The 17,392-nt window shown below is 32.4% G+C and overlaps 1 long non-coding RNA gene across 5 annotated transcripts; it reads left to right on the forward strand.

Moving 5' to 3' along the window:
• The first annotated feature begins 1,857 nt into the window (after window positions 1–1,857).
• Window positions 1,858–4,531, forward strand: LOC116132966. Of its 5 annotated transcripts, XR_004128477.1 has the most exons (7): window positions 1,858–2,202; window positions 2,417–2,496; window positions 2,585–2,758; window positions 2,864–2,942; window positions 3,110–3,209; window positions 3,586–3,742; window positions 4,144–4,531. It is a non-coding gene; the product is annotated as an uncharacterized LOC116132966 (long non-coding RNA). The 5 variants fall into 5 exon arrangements; XR_004128473.1 differs by lacking the exon at window positions 3,586–3,742; XR_004128475.1 differs by lacking the exon at window positions 3,586–3,742 and having other exon boundaries at window positions 2,585–2,712.
• The last annotated feature ends 12,861 nt before the right edge of the window (window positions 4,532–17,392 follow it).

The following is a 17,392-nucleotide window of genomic DNA, read 5'->3' on the forward strand; positions in this document are numbered from 1 at the left end:
GAATAATGGAGCATTTGTTGAGAAAAAAAGGTATCAAACTAGATAATTGTTTTGCTGTTCCTTATAATAGGAATCTATTGGTTAAGTTTGATGCCCACATGAATATTGAAATATGTAATCAACATAGATCAATCAAGTATCTATTCAAGTATGTCAACAAAGGGCTAGACAGAATTACAGTTTCTGTGGAAATTGAAAACGACAGCCAACAGAATAATCAATGTAAGATTTTACAAGAGAAAGATGAAATAAAAGCTTATCTTGATTGTAGGTATGTATAAAATGCATCAAATATAATGTTTTTATATTGTTTGTTGATATTTGTTATAAATATGATATTAATTAATTCAATCAAAAACATTACAGATATATCTTTTCTATGGAAGCTTGCTGGAGGATATTTTAGTTTGACATGTATTACAGAGAACAAGTTGTTGAAAGATTTCCATTCAACTTAAAGAAGGAACAAACAGTTATTTTCGATCCAAATAAGAGTTTGGATAACTTTTGGAAAGCAAAGTTTTTATGCAAACTAAATTAATTGAATGGATGAAGTGTAATCAAGGATAGGTTTGGAACAATACAGAAAGATAATGGTCTCCACAAACAAATGGAAGGTTTATTGGTAAGGTGTATTTTGCATTCCCAAGTAGTGGTGATAAATATTATTTGCAAATGCTTCTGAACTTAGTAAGAGAAATGACATCATTTGAAGATATTCAAACTATCAATGGAGAAATATTCACTACATTCAAAGTGCATGTTATGCATTAGGGTTGTTGGATGATGATAAACAGTGGAATGATTGTTTAGATGAAGCACCAACATGGGCTACCGAAAGGCAGTTAAGACAACTCTTTGTAACTATTCTTTTATATAATGAAGTGGTAAGTCCAAGAGACTTGCGGATAGCAAATGCAGAAAGGCTATTTGAAGATATTCCCTACATTCTTAAACAAAAAATGTAGATAACAAAATTGAAATACACTAAGAAACAAATTCAAAATCATGCATTGTTTGAGGTTGAAGACTTGATTAAAAAGGGAGGAAAATCCTTGGCTAATTTCCCTGGAATGCCAATTCCAAACCATTCTGTTTTTGAAAATTCACATAATAGATTAATTGCTGAAGAATTAAATTATGACATCGACAACATCATAACACTACACAATTATTTATGCAAGGGTCTTAACAATGGCCAAAGACGCATATATGACTCAGTTAACAATCAAAGAGGAACACCATTCTTTGTTTATAGGCATGGTGGAACAAGCAAAACCTTCATATGGTCAACAATCATGGCAAAATTAAGGTCCGAGGGTAAAATTGTTATGGTTGTGGCTACACCAGGAATTGCTGCTACTCAATGGAAGAACGACACATTCACATTTCCAAATACCTTTAGATATCACTAAGGAAAGTACATGTGATACTAAAAAGGGGACACAATTGGCAAAACTCCTTCAGCAAACAACTTTGATAATTTGGGATGAAGCACCCATGGCAAATAGGAATTGCTTTGAAGCTCTTGACAAAACTCTAAAAGATATTTTGTCTAAAAAAGATCAATCAAATGTAGATAGAATATTTGGAGGCCTCACTATTGCCTTGGGTGGCAATTTTAAATAGATTTTACCAGTTATTCCAAAAGGGAAAAAACATGACATATTACAGGCTTGTTTATCATAATCTTCCCTTTGGGAACATGTAACAGCATTGAGACTTAGGAAACCAATAGAATTGGATGACTTGAACACTTTTGACAAACAATAAGACTACACATATATCAATCCCTTATAACATGACATGGTATCTATGTGGCAGATGCCATCTGCCACGTCAATCCCCTTCAAAAATTTAAAAAAAAAAAAAATTTCCTTACAAACCTTGGGTTCAAATTTCATTTTCCTAGAGCAAATCCTAAATCAATTCCGTTTTCCCTAAAAATTTTCCCAAATTTCCTTTCAATTTTTAGAACCCTAGCCACCACATTCCCCAATCTCAAGCGAACCACAGCCGCACCAAGTCGACCTCCTCGCCAACTCTGTTGGGGATTCATCCGTAAGGTCTATGGAATTTTGACCACCTAGATCGTGTTGACCGCTTTGGTTTCCTCCGTCACCGTTCTTTACTCTCCCATCAAAGACCTCCTTAGGGACAATTCCGGCCTTCTCCTTTTCCTCTCCCTCCTCCCCTTCATCCGTACGTTCATATCCCTTATGTCCCTCTCTCTCTGTCTTTTATTTTTTTTTAAATTCTGATTACTTTTGCTAAATATGATTCATGAATAGATATGGAGGGAATTTAACTCTATCCATTTCTTTATTTATTCATTTCATTACATGAACATGAACATGTGTCGAGTTTGGCTATTTATCTCTGACTGTATCTCTGGTCTTTTTTCTTTGAATTTTAGATCCTGCTGCCAGCGCAGATCTTGTTTTGGTTTAGGGTGCAGGAAGGATTAACTCACAGCTTGCTTATTGGTAATGAAATGTAAGGCTAGGTCATGAAATTTCATTATTGAATCCCAAAAACGAAATTCGTAGACTAATTTCTAGTTCCTTGCTTGAATTGTATGCAGGGTAAGCTCTGCTTCCTTTAATTCTTCCAATTATATACTTCATTGCCTATTAGAGAAATTCTTCTATGGCAACATCATTGATTGATGGAGAATCAAAGCCAAAGCATGTGCTTCTCTTTGACATAAAGGTTTTTATTGTAAAAAAACAACCTTAATTTGTCTTTTTAACTGGAGGTATCGTTGTTTCATTTGTTTTCACTATGTTGAAATTCATACATTCTAGTATAGGTTCGTTTGTTTGTTATTTATGGGTTTTGATTTTATTTTATTAACTGTTAGGTGTTTGAAGAAATGTTAGCAATTGTGGATGTTCGCAATTGTGGGTATTTGGGTTACTGGGGTTACCATAGCTAGCTGGGTATGTCTTTAAATGCTTTTTATTTATTTTGTCTTTTGTTGTTGTTATTGAGTTATTGGTGTGTTTTGATTGCTGGGTTTTTTTGTTTAATTGAGTAATTTGGGTTTTTGTTTATGAGGTGGGTTGAAACTGAGCTTCTTTGGTGTAATTTGGGTTCTTTGTTACAGGGCTTGGTAAAAATTAAGATTTTTTTTAAAGGTTTCATAGAGAGATTTAAAAGAAGATTGCTGACAAATCAAGATCAAATTACCATTGCTCAGAGTTAAGGTATTTTACTTTATTTTACATTTGGGATTCTTCCACATCTTTTTCATAGCCCCCATCTCAAGCGTTTCTACAGTCCTAAACTTAAGGAATTGTTAATTTTAATTAGTCAGATATCTTGTAAATTTTATCCTTACATAATGTAGGAAATCTTTTTAATTTAATTGAACAATTGTTGCTATTGCACTGCTAGCAACAATATTTACACAAGTGCATTATTGTTCATAATTTATTGGGTATCCACATTAGATTATGAAAAATATATATCTAATTTCTACTCTCAGATCTAGGGAATTTCGACCGCTTGAATATACTTTGCATAGTAGTGCTCTCCATTTTACAACTATGACTTCATTCTTGTTATGCATTCGCTTTTCAGGTAGGATTGTGCTCGAAGCACTAATTCTAACCTCAGTTGTAGTGTGCTCTTTAATTGAGTACAGTTTATAGGCCTCTAACAAGGACAAGGACTTCAGCTTCTTTGAACCAATTATATTCACCAGCCTCATTATCCTCTTCCTGACTGCTTTATGTGGGTATGGGATCTTGATTCCTTATAAAATTACCGGGATTACCCAAAAAATAAAAAGAAAAATAGTAAAGCAATGTATTGGATTTTGTTAAATGTTCAATGTGGATCTTGATTCTTTTTTTTTTTTTTCTTTGATTTTGTTAAACATTATCACAGGTCATGATAATGTTTGACTTATGTGTTCAAAGTTAAAATTGGAGTAATTAGATTGGTTCAATTTTGTTTCCTTGGTTACTTTGATCTAATTTCTTCCGTGAGTTGACAAATCAACTCTAATATGAACATGGATGTTTTCTTGGCTTTAGTTGATAAATCAACTCTAATATGAACAATCTAGTTAATCTTAGTTTTCCACTTATTTTCCTTTTTTTTTATTATCTGATGCATGTCTTTTTTCTGTTGCAGTCTTTCTCCAGCTTGCCGGATAGCTTGGCCAGTTTCTGTTGCAGTTGCAGAATTTGAGAAGCTACAGTCTTTCTCTAGTTTGTGCAGAATTTGAGAGGCTGCTGAATTTGAAAAATTCAGAATTTGTGCAGTCTTTCTCCAGTTGATGAATTTGAGGAGCTGCAGAAAAGCTGCTGTTTAGGATGGAACTTGTTAAATTGGACTTGCTATCTAGGATGTTAGGATGGAATTTGAGGATGTTAAGACTTAGGATGGAATAGTCTGTTTAGGATGAAACTGGAGAAAAAATCAGCTGTGATGATATCTTTCATGAACTTTTATTTTCTTTCATGTGATTAAATATGGTTTCCATATATATATTTGCACATAATTAGTAATACAATTCAAAATTCACACTTGTTTTTCTATTTGTTCTTTTTGGTGCCAGAGAGAAGCCAACTTTTCCTCATGAAACTGTGATGGTCAAAATAATGTGTTATCTGTTTTTAGTTAAGTGCAAACATTAAAAATCTAGGTTTTTTTTTTTTTTTGGGGTAAACCCACTAATTTTATTTAAAAATAAAAGAATTACATCCTAACAAGGGGACTCCCTTTTATAGCTAAGAACCTTGGACATGCCCAAGGGATCGCACTACAAAAAAAGAAACAAGAGCAACCAAGGATATATAATCCTTATACACAAACAGTAAGACAACACAAGACATAACCAAACTGAAGACCTGCTAAAAATGCAGAATCACGCTGCAGCTCCATACACACCACTGTCCAGATCACTACTGTAATTCCAGCACACACCACCCTGCACATACTGCCCAAGATTCTTGTAAACTGCAGAAAAAACTGCAACCTGCACACCTGCTCAATCTGCAAATTGCAAAAACTACAACATGCCCAAGCTTGATATCCAACACCTACCAATCTGCACCAGCTGCACAAAAATCATGGCCTATACATAAAATGCAGCAATCTAAAGTAACAATGCATAGCCACAGTAACTTCCTGACAATCCAACTGAAGTTTGGGCTGCCTCTATTACCTATTGAGACCAACCCAATTATATAAAGAACTATCACAAGCTTTAAAGTACAATTCTAAAATCTAAGCTTCATGTAAATGTTCAGAAAAATATTGATAGGCATACCAATTGCAAATTTAAAGCAAAAGCCATTATATTGAACAAGATTTTACCCTTTGACTTTTTGAGCATATCAAGAAGTCTTTGACAATAGAAGAAAATAAATATGAAGCAAATCACATCCACATAAGTTCAACTATTGAGGCAAAGCATGGAAGTTCATCAGATAGCACAAACCAGTAACTAAACCAATCAGCATGCAGCAAAAAACATATCTATTGACTAACATTTAGGTTAGCAATAATTCAATAAAAAATTAGAAATAAATACCTGCATAGCACCACCTAGACCATTTGTTTCTGTATCATTACTGGTTATCTGATTCACATCATCATGCTGCGAATCAAGCTCAGGTTAAGCTCCCCCAAGAGAACAAAAGCCCCTGGCTCCAACAGCAAACAAGCCAAACACTAACACAGTACCTTAACCCCAGCAAGCCAACAACCAACCGATAACCTCACCCCTCCCCTCACATCCTGCCCTAGCCCACCCACTCCAAGCCCTCCCCCTCCCTCTTAAGCAGACTCCACAACTCACCACATATGAGAACCCCACACCCATTACCTCCCACCAGCCCCCAAGAGAAATTCCTTTTAGAAGAGCATCACTGGAATAAACAAAGCAAAAGTATATATGTATCTATACACATGTATATATTTAGAGAGAGAGAGAAGACCTAAGCCACCGCCGAGAGATTGATGAATAGATAAGCAATGAGTATCTGCCATGGGTATGAAGGTTTTAGGGTTTCTGATTGAAACTGCAATGTACGGAAAGGGAGGGAAGAGGGTGACGAGCTGGTGCAACTATGGTGCGACTGAGATTGGAGAATGTTGTGGCTAAGGTTTTAAAAATTGAAAGGAAATTGGAGAAAATTTTTAGGGTTTTGTGTTTCAGGGAAAATGAAATTTGAAATCAAGGGTTGTAGAATTATTATTTTTTTTTTTAATTTTTGGAAGGAATTGATGTGGCACTTAGGTGATGTGGCAGATGGGGTTGCATTTGCTACATTGGATGCCATGTCATGTTGTAAGGGATTGATGTATGTATAGTCTTATTGTTTGGCAAATGGTTACTTGATATTGGAGAAGGAAGAGATGTTGTAGAAGATGAAAGTTACATCCAAATTTCTAAAGATTTGAAGGTCACTCAACATACTAGTCACGAAGAAACAATTATGAATGCTGCTTTTCCAGATTTAACTGCTCAGATAAATAATGTTGACTATATCAGAGAGCGAGCAATATTGACACCTAAAAATGAGACAATACATACATTGAACGACTATATCACTTAGAGCTTGCCATCAGATGGAAAGACATATCTCAGCTCAAACAGCACTCATAAAGCAGTAGGTATCTCAAATGATGATGACATTCTCTATCCAATTGAATTTCTTAATACTTTGATGTGCTCCAGAATGTCCAAACATGAATTGCATCTGAAAATTGGCATTCCAATTATGTTACTACATAATTTAAATCAATCTGATGGTCTTTGCAATAGAACCAGATTGATTATAACCCATTTAAGAAAGTGGTGCATACGAGCAATGATTATTATTGGGTCAAATATTGGTGATACCATTACGATTCCCAAAATAATAATGTTGAATGCAGATATGAAGTGGCCTTTTAGGTTGAAGAGGAGGCAATTACTCGTAGCAGTTAGCTTCAGTATGACAATAAACAAAAACTAGGGTCAATCACTCAAAATGGTAGGATTGTACATGAAACATCAGGTCTTTACACATGGTCAATTATACGTTGCACTATCAAGAGTAACTTCAAGACAAGGCATCAAGATACTATTGGCCTAGGAACAAGATGAACTAGCAAACACATTGACAAATATTGTTTTCAAAGAAGTGTTTAACTAAAGGGATTGATATGTTGTATATAATATAACTCATTGTTTATAACAGAAGGGATTCGTACATTTTATATTATATAACACATTGTTTATGAGAAATTAATGTGAAAGATTAAAGATATTTATACGAATGAATAAAAATAGGTTGATAAACACTTCTCACAAACGCTAATGTGACAGCTCGCATTTTGTCAGGCAGGACCCATGGTGAGCTAACCAATTTTGAGTTGACACGTCGTGTTTGTGAGAGAAAGTTAGTGAGAAGGGTTTGTGAGTGTAGTATTACTGTTATGTGAATATGAAAATGTCACATTAAATGTTTAAATATATACAAAAACATAAGTTTCTCAATACAAAGATATTGATACGTTTTATATTATCATTGTCAAATACGATGAATGATACATTATATGTGTTATGTGTTATAAATACATTTTTTTAAAATATGCAAAATTAACATCAATTAAATACATCCACATCCATAATAATAACCCAACTACAATGCGTGACAAACATTGTCAAGATATTTAACAGTAATAGTAAAATTAAACAGTTTAAATATTTATAGAATTAGCATTACATGGACTAGAGAAAGGTACAATAGCATTACAGTCAATATAATCTCTATTAGATGGCATCTTCTCATCCTTCAACACAACTTTCTCTAAAAAACTAGAGTCTTCATTTGGAAATCTTACCTTAAATTCTTTCACACAAGCTTCTCCGGCGGCCAAAAACATATCTGACCTTGAATCAAAAGCTTCTTCTCTGTCTTTCTCAGCTTGTGCAAGTAAAGATTTGATCTTATTATTTTCATCAAACAATTCATTACTTTTATTTTTAAAGATTTCCTTTTGTTGCCGCTCATTTACAAAAGATTGTTTAGCATTACTAAATGATTCTTGACAGTGTTTCAATTCGGTTTTTACCTTTTCAAACGCCTCCTTCGATACCTTCATCTGTTCTTCAAATTTGTGAACCTCAGAAATCACATCTTCATTTTCGTTTTTAAAATTTGAGATCACATCTTCTGAAACAAGCCAATGCTCTTGATTTCTAACAAACCTTTGTAAGCCTATTCCAAAAACAATGAAACCACATTAATGTCACAATGCTAAATAGATTATATATGCAATTACACATTTAATAAAGTAAAAAAAAAATTACTTGTTTCCCGAGACTAAATGTTGTCCTATTTAGATCTTCTTTAGAAAGAGTGTTCCAATTCTGTTCAGAATTCGTATTTGGACCCTCTTGCTAACAAGTTTTATGCCACTTCACCAATTTACATAATTGAATTTCTTCAGAGTCATTACCTTCTTCTTCAATCAATTCAACATGGTAGGAACCAGAATCAGGTTTCACAGAATTGGAGACTGATGCAGGTAAACAGAAGTCTGCAATGGCGTTAACAATTTTGACTTGGAATCACTGCTTGATCCTCCTTTATATAGTACTTCAAAATCAAGCCTTTGAATAAATTTCATCAGATTTTTAGGAGCATTACTACAATTAAAAAATAAAATTTCATTAGATTAAAAAAAAAAAAAAACAAAATAAAACACATCATCAATCAACTTAATAGAAATTGTAATGCTTCATTATTGCTTGGAACACATTTGTTCTTCATGAAATGTGATAGAGACACAAGATTACAACTACTGATTGCAAACAAAATAACATGCAAGCATTATATTAGACTGCTATTAATCTACTCACCATATATGGCAGTACAAGTATAAAAATTCTAATGAAATTAGTAAAACAACAAAATCATTTCCTCAAAATGAAATTTGCAGGGAAGTTTCCAAATCCATGACTCCAATTGCGACAATTTTCATTAAAACAAGAATATTTCTGACTTACTACAAGGAAGACCAAAACCTTATACACTGAGACAGATCAACATCACCACAAAATATCACATGCCAAAGATGTAATGTAAATAGATATTGCTTTATGTGTTTAACATAAAAAACATATGGCATTTCCTTTCACTATAAAAAACAAGTTACAAACATTTGATATACATTCCAAAAGCAAAGAAAAATTAATACACCGAAATTATAGAAATTTTTCAGACAAAAAAATTAGTACCAACATACGTCTAAGTTTTCCACATACTAAATAGATAATAAATGGTAACAATGCAGGTAACTTCTAAAGGATTTGTACCATAGACATTTCATAACATCAATTTATAAAACAATGAGAGTATTACAAGCTATACTAAATACAACAAGATAATAAACAAAATGATAATGAATAAAATGTAGTATAACCAAATTTAATGTAAATTGGTGAAGTGGCAGAAAACTTGTTAGCACAACCATCTAACAACAACTTCTTACGATTGTGAGAACTCCATAAGAATAAAATGTAGTATAACCAAAGTTAAAATCAATGACAAATTAATTAAAACAATGTAAGAAAAAACAACATTGTCACTGTAACTAGAAAGTATTTACTTTACTTATCTCAACTTCAATCAACGAGGAAAGACAGATGTGGAAAACATGACAAACAAAGTGTAACAAATGCCCTTAATGTTGAAACTGATAGAAAAAACCCTAAATTCCCAAAGTTACTATAGATATCAACAACATATTAAATGACAATGTTTTTATCACTTGTGAATTTTACAAATCCAAAACAACAGCGCACTATAATACCTTTAAAAATAATTAACTATATTCCTTTACATTAAATGAATATAGCAATAATAATATTACCATTTCAATTGAACAATGTCAATAAAATATTCCCACTTCAAAATATAAAAACTTAACATAAAAGTATAAATAAGGAAAAAATTAAATTCCCTACAATTTAAATGCAATAACGCATGCTTATAATTGGAATAGACCAAAAACTCCTTAACTTCAAAATCTTACCATCAAACACTTAATCTGACAATAGAAATGAACTAGGACTAACGATTACAAAAACAATTGAATTTCAAATTCAATCAAATAAGCAATAATAATTCCATACATAAAATAGTATAAATAAGAAATAATATTTCCAATTCAAAGTACATAAACATAAATATATAAGTATAATATACTGAAAAAAGAAAATCCCTTATGATTAAATTGTAATGACAAGAATGATGAACAAAATATGTTGTGATCTTCGCAAGTGTACGAAATTGTGCAAGTAATAAAGTGTATGAATACGGATGTCAAACCCAAGCGAATTACTACTATCAATTATCAAACTAAACTATCCTATTACTATTTGATTAATCCAAATTTTATCAAGAAAAACGTAAATTAAAATAAACCATTGAAATTAAATAAAATAAAATTGAAAAGAAAACAACTAAGTAAATCTTTGGTTTTAATGAAAGATGCTAGACCTAGGGCATAGATTTCACACCAACTCTTAGTCCTATGTATTGACAACTTATACTAATTTCATTAAGCTCTTCCTACAGGTCAAACTCTCAAAATTTCCAATAATTTTCTCTCAAACAATTATCAAATTAACTCCTAATTACTAACCCAAATTATCTCTAATTACATTTAGATAAATGAAGATCATTACACTCTATGGAGTTTACCAAAACCTCACAAGTCGTGGTAACCTATCTCTAGCGTTCGCTTAACCTATGGTTTTACTACCGTAGACCAACTAAGTATCATCTCTCGATCTCAACTTAGTCCATTAATCATTCAATTCTTGGACCCTTAAGAATCAAAAGCATTAAGCATAATAATACAATTTATGAAGAAATCTCAATAAAAATCAACATAAATAAATCAACACATAATCAAGAGATTGGGCTACATCTTAGCCCTAGAAAATAAAATTAGTTCATAGCAATTATGAAAGAAACAATCATCTTTATTAAAACAAAAAGCATGAGTTTAAAGAGAAACAAAGAAAAACTTCTCTATGATTTTGGTCCAAAAGCTCCAAAATTTTTATGCTTTTCTCTTTTCTTCTAATAGTTTTCCTCTTGATCTCTCCAAAAATCCCCAAAATAATGCTAAAAAACTTCTCTTTATATTCCCCAAGGGTTAGGGTTTTGATTCTCTTAATTCCATTTAGTTTAGGACTCTTAAACCCTATTTTCCTAATAAAAAACAGAAGAAAGATTTCCAACTATCGTGACTTTGCCTCAACACTGTACTGTAGCGCTGTTGATTCTGGACTAAGTGTGCTGTGGCACGGTGATAACTTCCTCTTCTTTAGTTTAAATCTCGCATCATTCCTTAGCACTCCAGAGATGATGATTTTTTAGCATGATAACGATGGAATCTGGAGAAGTGGTAAACATATGAAATGTAGCCCTTTGCATCAGCTTTGCAACAGTTAAAAAATCGTCTTAATCCGAGGTTTACAGGTTGATTTATTGTCAAAACACTGAGGTATGCTCAAATTGGACCGTAATCTAGATTCTCCTCTTTACTTCAAAGCTCCATAACTTCTTCAATTCAACTCTGATCCTCAATCCGTTTGTTTCTACTCGTCACTCATTTCATGTCTGACATGATTCTTCATCTGAGCATAACATTTAGCCCTAATAACCTGAAAAACACTCAACCACACCCATGATCCCATAAAATATATTTATGAAAATATTAAGCAAATTTACCAATTTAAACCTAATTTCTCCCAAATAGTCCCCATAAACTACTAAGTAATTGTGTATTTTCAAGCTCTTATCAAAATACTCATTTATATATTTGTTTGAAACCATTCATCGAACAGTCAACAACAATATAATTGGTGAAATTCATAATTGTAATAACCTAAGAATTCCTTAAGTTCAAAATCTCACTATTGGATACTTAATCTGACTATACGCATCTCCATCGATTATTGTACTATCAAGATTTGATAGACCAAGGTATTCTTTAATTCGACGTCTTACTATAGAACCATTAAGTTGGATACACTTGTGGTATAGAATTGTAATAACAAATTCGCCGACAATAATAAATTCACAACAAACATTGCCAACCATATATTTAAATATAGAATTGTAATAACCCATCAAAGGGACCGTAATAATTATACCGGATCATTTAATTATGAAATATCATCCTCTCCTTAACTACATTTATAAGGATTCATACTAATCAAGTGTATCAAATACTTAATATACCTATATAGAAATTTAGTTGAATGTGAACTGTTTAGATTTAAAGTAAATTAATACTTAACATTGAATGATTCAAACCAAAATATATTATATTCGTTAAATAGAATAATAAATATTTTTCAGTACAAACTACAATGAAACAACAATATTTGATTGATATAAAAAATCAAATAATTAATGTTCAATAAATTAAAAATACCATCATTAATTTAGCTAAATACTAAAAGCCAATACTGACTCTCATTATTAACTCACATAATATTATCTAAGAAGTCAAAATAAATAAAAAATTGTTTGCTATCCACACAGAAATTATATAAACCACAAAGACCATAGTAACAACATAATTTCCATACCCTAAACACCAAAAAAAGGCCACCAAAACATTATGATTCCTTACAAAAGAACATAAATACAAACCACAAATCTATTACAATTACCATCAGAAATTGCATAACGAATTATTGCAAAAGCAACTCGGAAAAACCACACTGCTCTACAAGCAATACAGTTGATGTAAGTTTTACTAACATCACCATATTTCGTTATTTTGTTGATCATACAGGAAATGGTATTAAGACTCCCAACAATTGAAATGCGTTATGCTGTACCATTTGTCTCTTTAGTTATTAATGGTTTTCTGATACATAACAATTAAAATGCATGATAGAATTGATATATAACTAAGTCGTATTCTACACACTTTTTTATTGTTAATTCCTTAATCATACAGGTAATGGTATTGTGACTGCCAACTGTTGAACCATTTTTTTTAATTATTATCATGGATCTTGTGGTTTGAAACCATTATTTACCTTACAATTTACAAGTGCAAATTTCTAAACAAACAAGCAAACGTAAAGGAAATCTTACATAGAAGAAACATCTTCAAACAACGACACAAACTACCAACAATAACAATAGCAGGATTACAATTTTGAAGACCCTTGTAGAAGTAGAAAATAAACATGCTTTGTTACTGCTTGGAACACATGTTCTTCGTGAAACGTGATAGAGACACAAGATTACAACTACTGATTGCAGCTTGCAAACAAAATAACATGCAAGCAATATAGGGGGTGTTTGTCTGAACTTATGAAAATTAGCTTATAAGCAACAAGTGCTTATAAGCTAATTTTAGCTTATAAGCATTTGAAATTTTAAGCTCAGACGTGTTTGGTTAAAGTACTTATAAGTGACTGATAAGTAATTGACGTGTTTGGTAAAATGTGGCTTATAAGTATATTTTATTATAAAATGACTAAAAAATGTACTACATTAAATAAGGGTATACTATGAAATTTTAAAATTAAATAAGGATAATGTGGTAATATACTTGGTCAAACTAGCTTATAAGCAAAGTGCTTATAATCAAAAAAAAAAAAAAAAGTACCTCCCCCCAAACTTATTTTTTTTGTGGCCTATAAGCTCAAAAAAAATTATAAACAAACAGGTCAGCTTAATTTTAGAGCTTATAAGCTAGTTTGACCAGCTTATAAGTTTAGACAAACACCCTCATATTAGACAGCCATTGCTCTGCTCACTATATATGACAGTTGAGGTATAAAAATTCTAATGAAATTAGTAAAACAACCAAACCATTTCGACAAACTGAAAAATTGCAGGAAAGTATTCAAATTCATGACTCCAATTGTGACAATTCTCATTAAAAGAAGAATATTTCAAACTTGCGACAAGGAAGATAAAAATCGTATACACTAGGACATATCAATGTCTCCACAAAATATCACATGCCGAAGATGTAATGTGGATTAGAAAATAGTATGTATTAAATTCAATTTCTAGCAAGTTTCTTATGTAATTTCTTACACATGTAAAAATTTACATGCTTTTTAATTTAATTTGAAAATAAAAGTTAAAATTCATTAAATTGTCTACAATCAATCGAAATATTTATTATCCTTCTCATTTTCCCCATAAATATATCTATATTAATGTTACTGTGAAAGAATTAAACGCATACTATAGAGATACACCAAAAATAAATGAATATATATTCTTATGTTAATTAACAAGTTTTTCGTTGATAATATATATATATATATATATATATATATATATTGTAAAAAAACATGTTAGTTTCATTTGTTATTATATTTAAATATTTTGTTGACCTTATCCATCAAAATTCAAATTATTTTAACGAAGTAGTATTCCGTTAATTTGTTAGTCATACAAGCAATTGTATTGTGATTCCCAACTATTGAAAGATGTTATGCTGAACCATTTTTTTATTTAATTATCAATGTTTTAATGGTGTGAAATCATTAAAACGCGGAATGGAATTGATATTTAACTAATAACTATTTGCCAACTGTTGAAATAATTTGTACCCAACCCTTATGTTTTTTAATTATGACAGGTCTTGCGTTCGAAACCATTGAAATAAATGGTACCGATCAGTTTGTTATATTTTCACTAACGAAAGATGGTGGCTGACAACCTTCGTGCATCTATGTCGTTTCCATGGTGTTTTACAACTTTTGAATCCACAAGCATTTCAATTGTGATATGTGGATCTTTTTTAAAACCTGAATTAAATTTAAAGAATAAACACCATTTGATTAGTCACATTTCTACTTTGTTATAACTTTCCTAGAAAGAACTGATACACCAGTTGCCCAACCATCATCCATTATTATAATGGTTCACGGTCTGCTTCGGTTCTCATTGTCAAATCATCAATTTGCCTATAAAATGCTAATAAGACATATGCCAAATCAACTTTTTTTCCTATTATTATTATTATTTGTATGATTAACCATTTTGCGTAAATGTCATATACATGTTTACCACCTTCTCCAATCTTATAATGTTTTCTTACTTGCATATTTACCAAAATATTTATTACCCTTTCTTTTAAACTTATGCCAATAAGATTTTATTCTTCTTAAATCGCCGTGTTTATTTATTATAAGATCTCTATTCATATTCCAACTGTTTGTTTCCTATTCTCATTTAAATAAAAAAAAAAAAATCAATATATATTCTTATGTGAATTAACAAAATTTTAATTACAAAACTACAACGCTCAATAAAGCATAAACAATATTTAATACTTTAATAGATATTTAATAAGAATGTTAGGCAACAGTAATTTTGAGAATGTTAAAGAATTAAACATATTTGCTATGAATCTTACCAGAAACTTAAACACACACACAGAGAGTTAGCAAAATCGAACTAACAACAATCCACACACACAAAGACAAAAATTACCGTGGTTCACTTATCCAAGATTGGATAAGCTATGTCCACATTGAGCTCGGGAAACAGGCAAGCTCACTGCACTACTATTGATCAAGAGTTCCAATACAAATTCACACTCTACACAAGAACCTTTCAGACCTCAATAATCCTATAACGAACCTAGAGACTCTCCCCTTGGAATCCCTAATTATATGTGTACAACCCATACCAAAATGACCTAAAACCCAATCACTCAAAACCAGTTACAAGACTTAATAGCAAAACTATAGAAAAAACCCTTAGTAGACCCTTTTGCTTGATAGAGAAGAAAGAGAACACTAATTGCTAAAGATTCTGATTTTTGTGCGCTTTTGTATTGTTGACCGAGAAGATTTGTTGTAGTCATTGGATCTTGATTCAATCAATGATCAGAATTAATCCACCCTTTGTTCAAAACGGCATCACTTGACTATACCCAAAACAACACCGCTTCAAGCGTTCACCACAACAATCTCCACCTTGAAGGCTTGAAAGACTATTAGTGCAGTTTACTCAAGCCAGGTCCTTCATAGCTCTAATCACCCTTGTTTATTTTTACGAACAGCAAGTTCAAGCAGTGCTGCTTGGCAGGAGCGACGATCTCATGCCCATATCGGCAAGGTTGTCCTAAGTAGATATCTTCCTCATCAAGTGACCAGGTCTCTCACAAAATGATAGCGCCCATCCACATGTTTAGTTTTTTCGTGATACATCTGATTTTTACTCAAATGGATCGCACTTTGACTATCTGAATGGATGACCACATTTCCATCAATTAGATTTGCTTCATTCAAGATTCCTTTAAGCCAGATTGCCTCTTTGAATGTGTCTGCCACAACTACATATTCTGCCTCAGTTGATGACAATGCAACAATAGGTTGCAGTTGGGACTTCTAATTGATATAGTTTCCACCCAAAGTGAAGTAGTAAGCTGTAGTTGACTTCCTATTGTCCCTGTCTCCTGCAAAATCTGAATCTACAAAGCCAACCAACTCAAGTGAAGTAGTCCTTTTGCAATATTCTAAACCAACATTCAGAAAACTATTAATATATTTAAGTACCTATTTCATGTTAGAGTAGATGCCCTAGAGCCAATCAATTATTGTAGAATTAACTCTTTGTAATAATGTTCATTAATCAATAATAAAAGGCATTTTATTCTATATCGCGTAAATCATTATTATTGCAATATGTATTGATATATGTCCTTAGAATGGTAAAACCGTGACGAGGGTATCAAGTGTTTCAAATCTTGATAGTGAGAACCCTATGAGCACATGTGGTGGCCATTCTAGAAACGTCCGTAGCCCCAGTATTATTCTGAAGTAAGGGCACAGATAATACGGTAAGGCTATCATAGTGTTGAACGACCCTGTCGAAAGGCAGTGACTGATCTCACTTGTCAAGGTTGTTTGGTGACAACCTGGTGCAACACATGGGTGCTTGTTGTAGGCGGATATACCGCAGCAAGTTCACTGGACTGACCCACCAGAGGATTCCATATGGATGGTAACCCCAGTGTCTATGGAACAAATCCTCTAACGAATGGTGGTGCATGTGATCCTTAGACTTGAGGTCACCGGAGTGCCTTGTGCACCGACTGGTACAGTTTGACACTAGCCTAACGCAGTTCTATTCAGAGCTGTCAGTACGGTGGTGATTGGCTATATCAAGAAGTGTATCAAGACTATGGTGGATTGACAAAGGATTCATCACTCCCGGGTACGGGAGAAGTTATCTCACGGCGCAATTCAGTATATGGCAATGACACTAAAACTGTGGCCACAGTGGGATTGAGTTGTTGCTCTATCCAGATTATAATACGGGTCATTGGTCCAGAAACTGAATATATAATATCGAGAGTAACCGAAGGTTGACAC

This window comes from Pistacia vera, unplaced genomic scaffold (genome assembly GCF_008641045.1).
Source record: "Pistacia vera cultivar Batoury unplaced genomic scaffold, PisVer_v2 Contig264, whole genome shotgun sequence".
Lineage (NCBI taxonomy): Eukaryota > Viridiplantae > Streptophyta > Magnoliopsida > Sapindales > Anacardiaceae > Pistacia > Pistacia vera.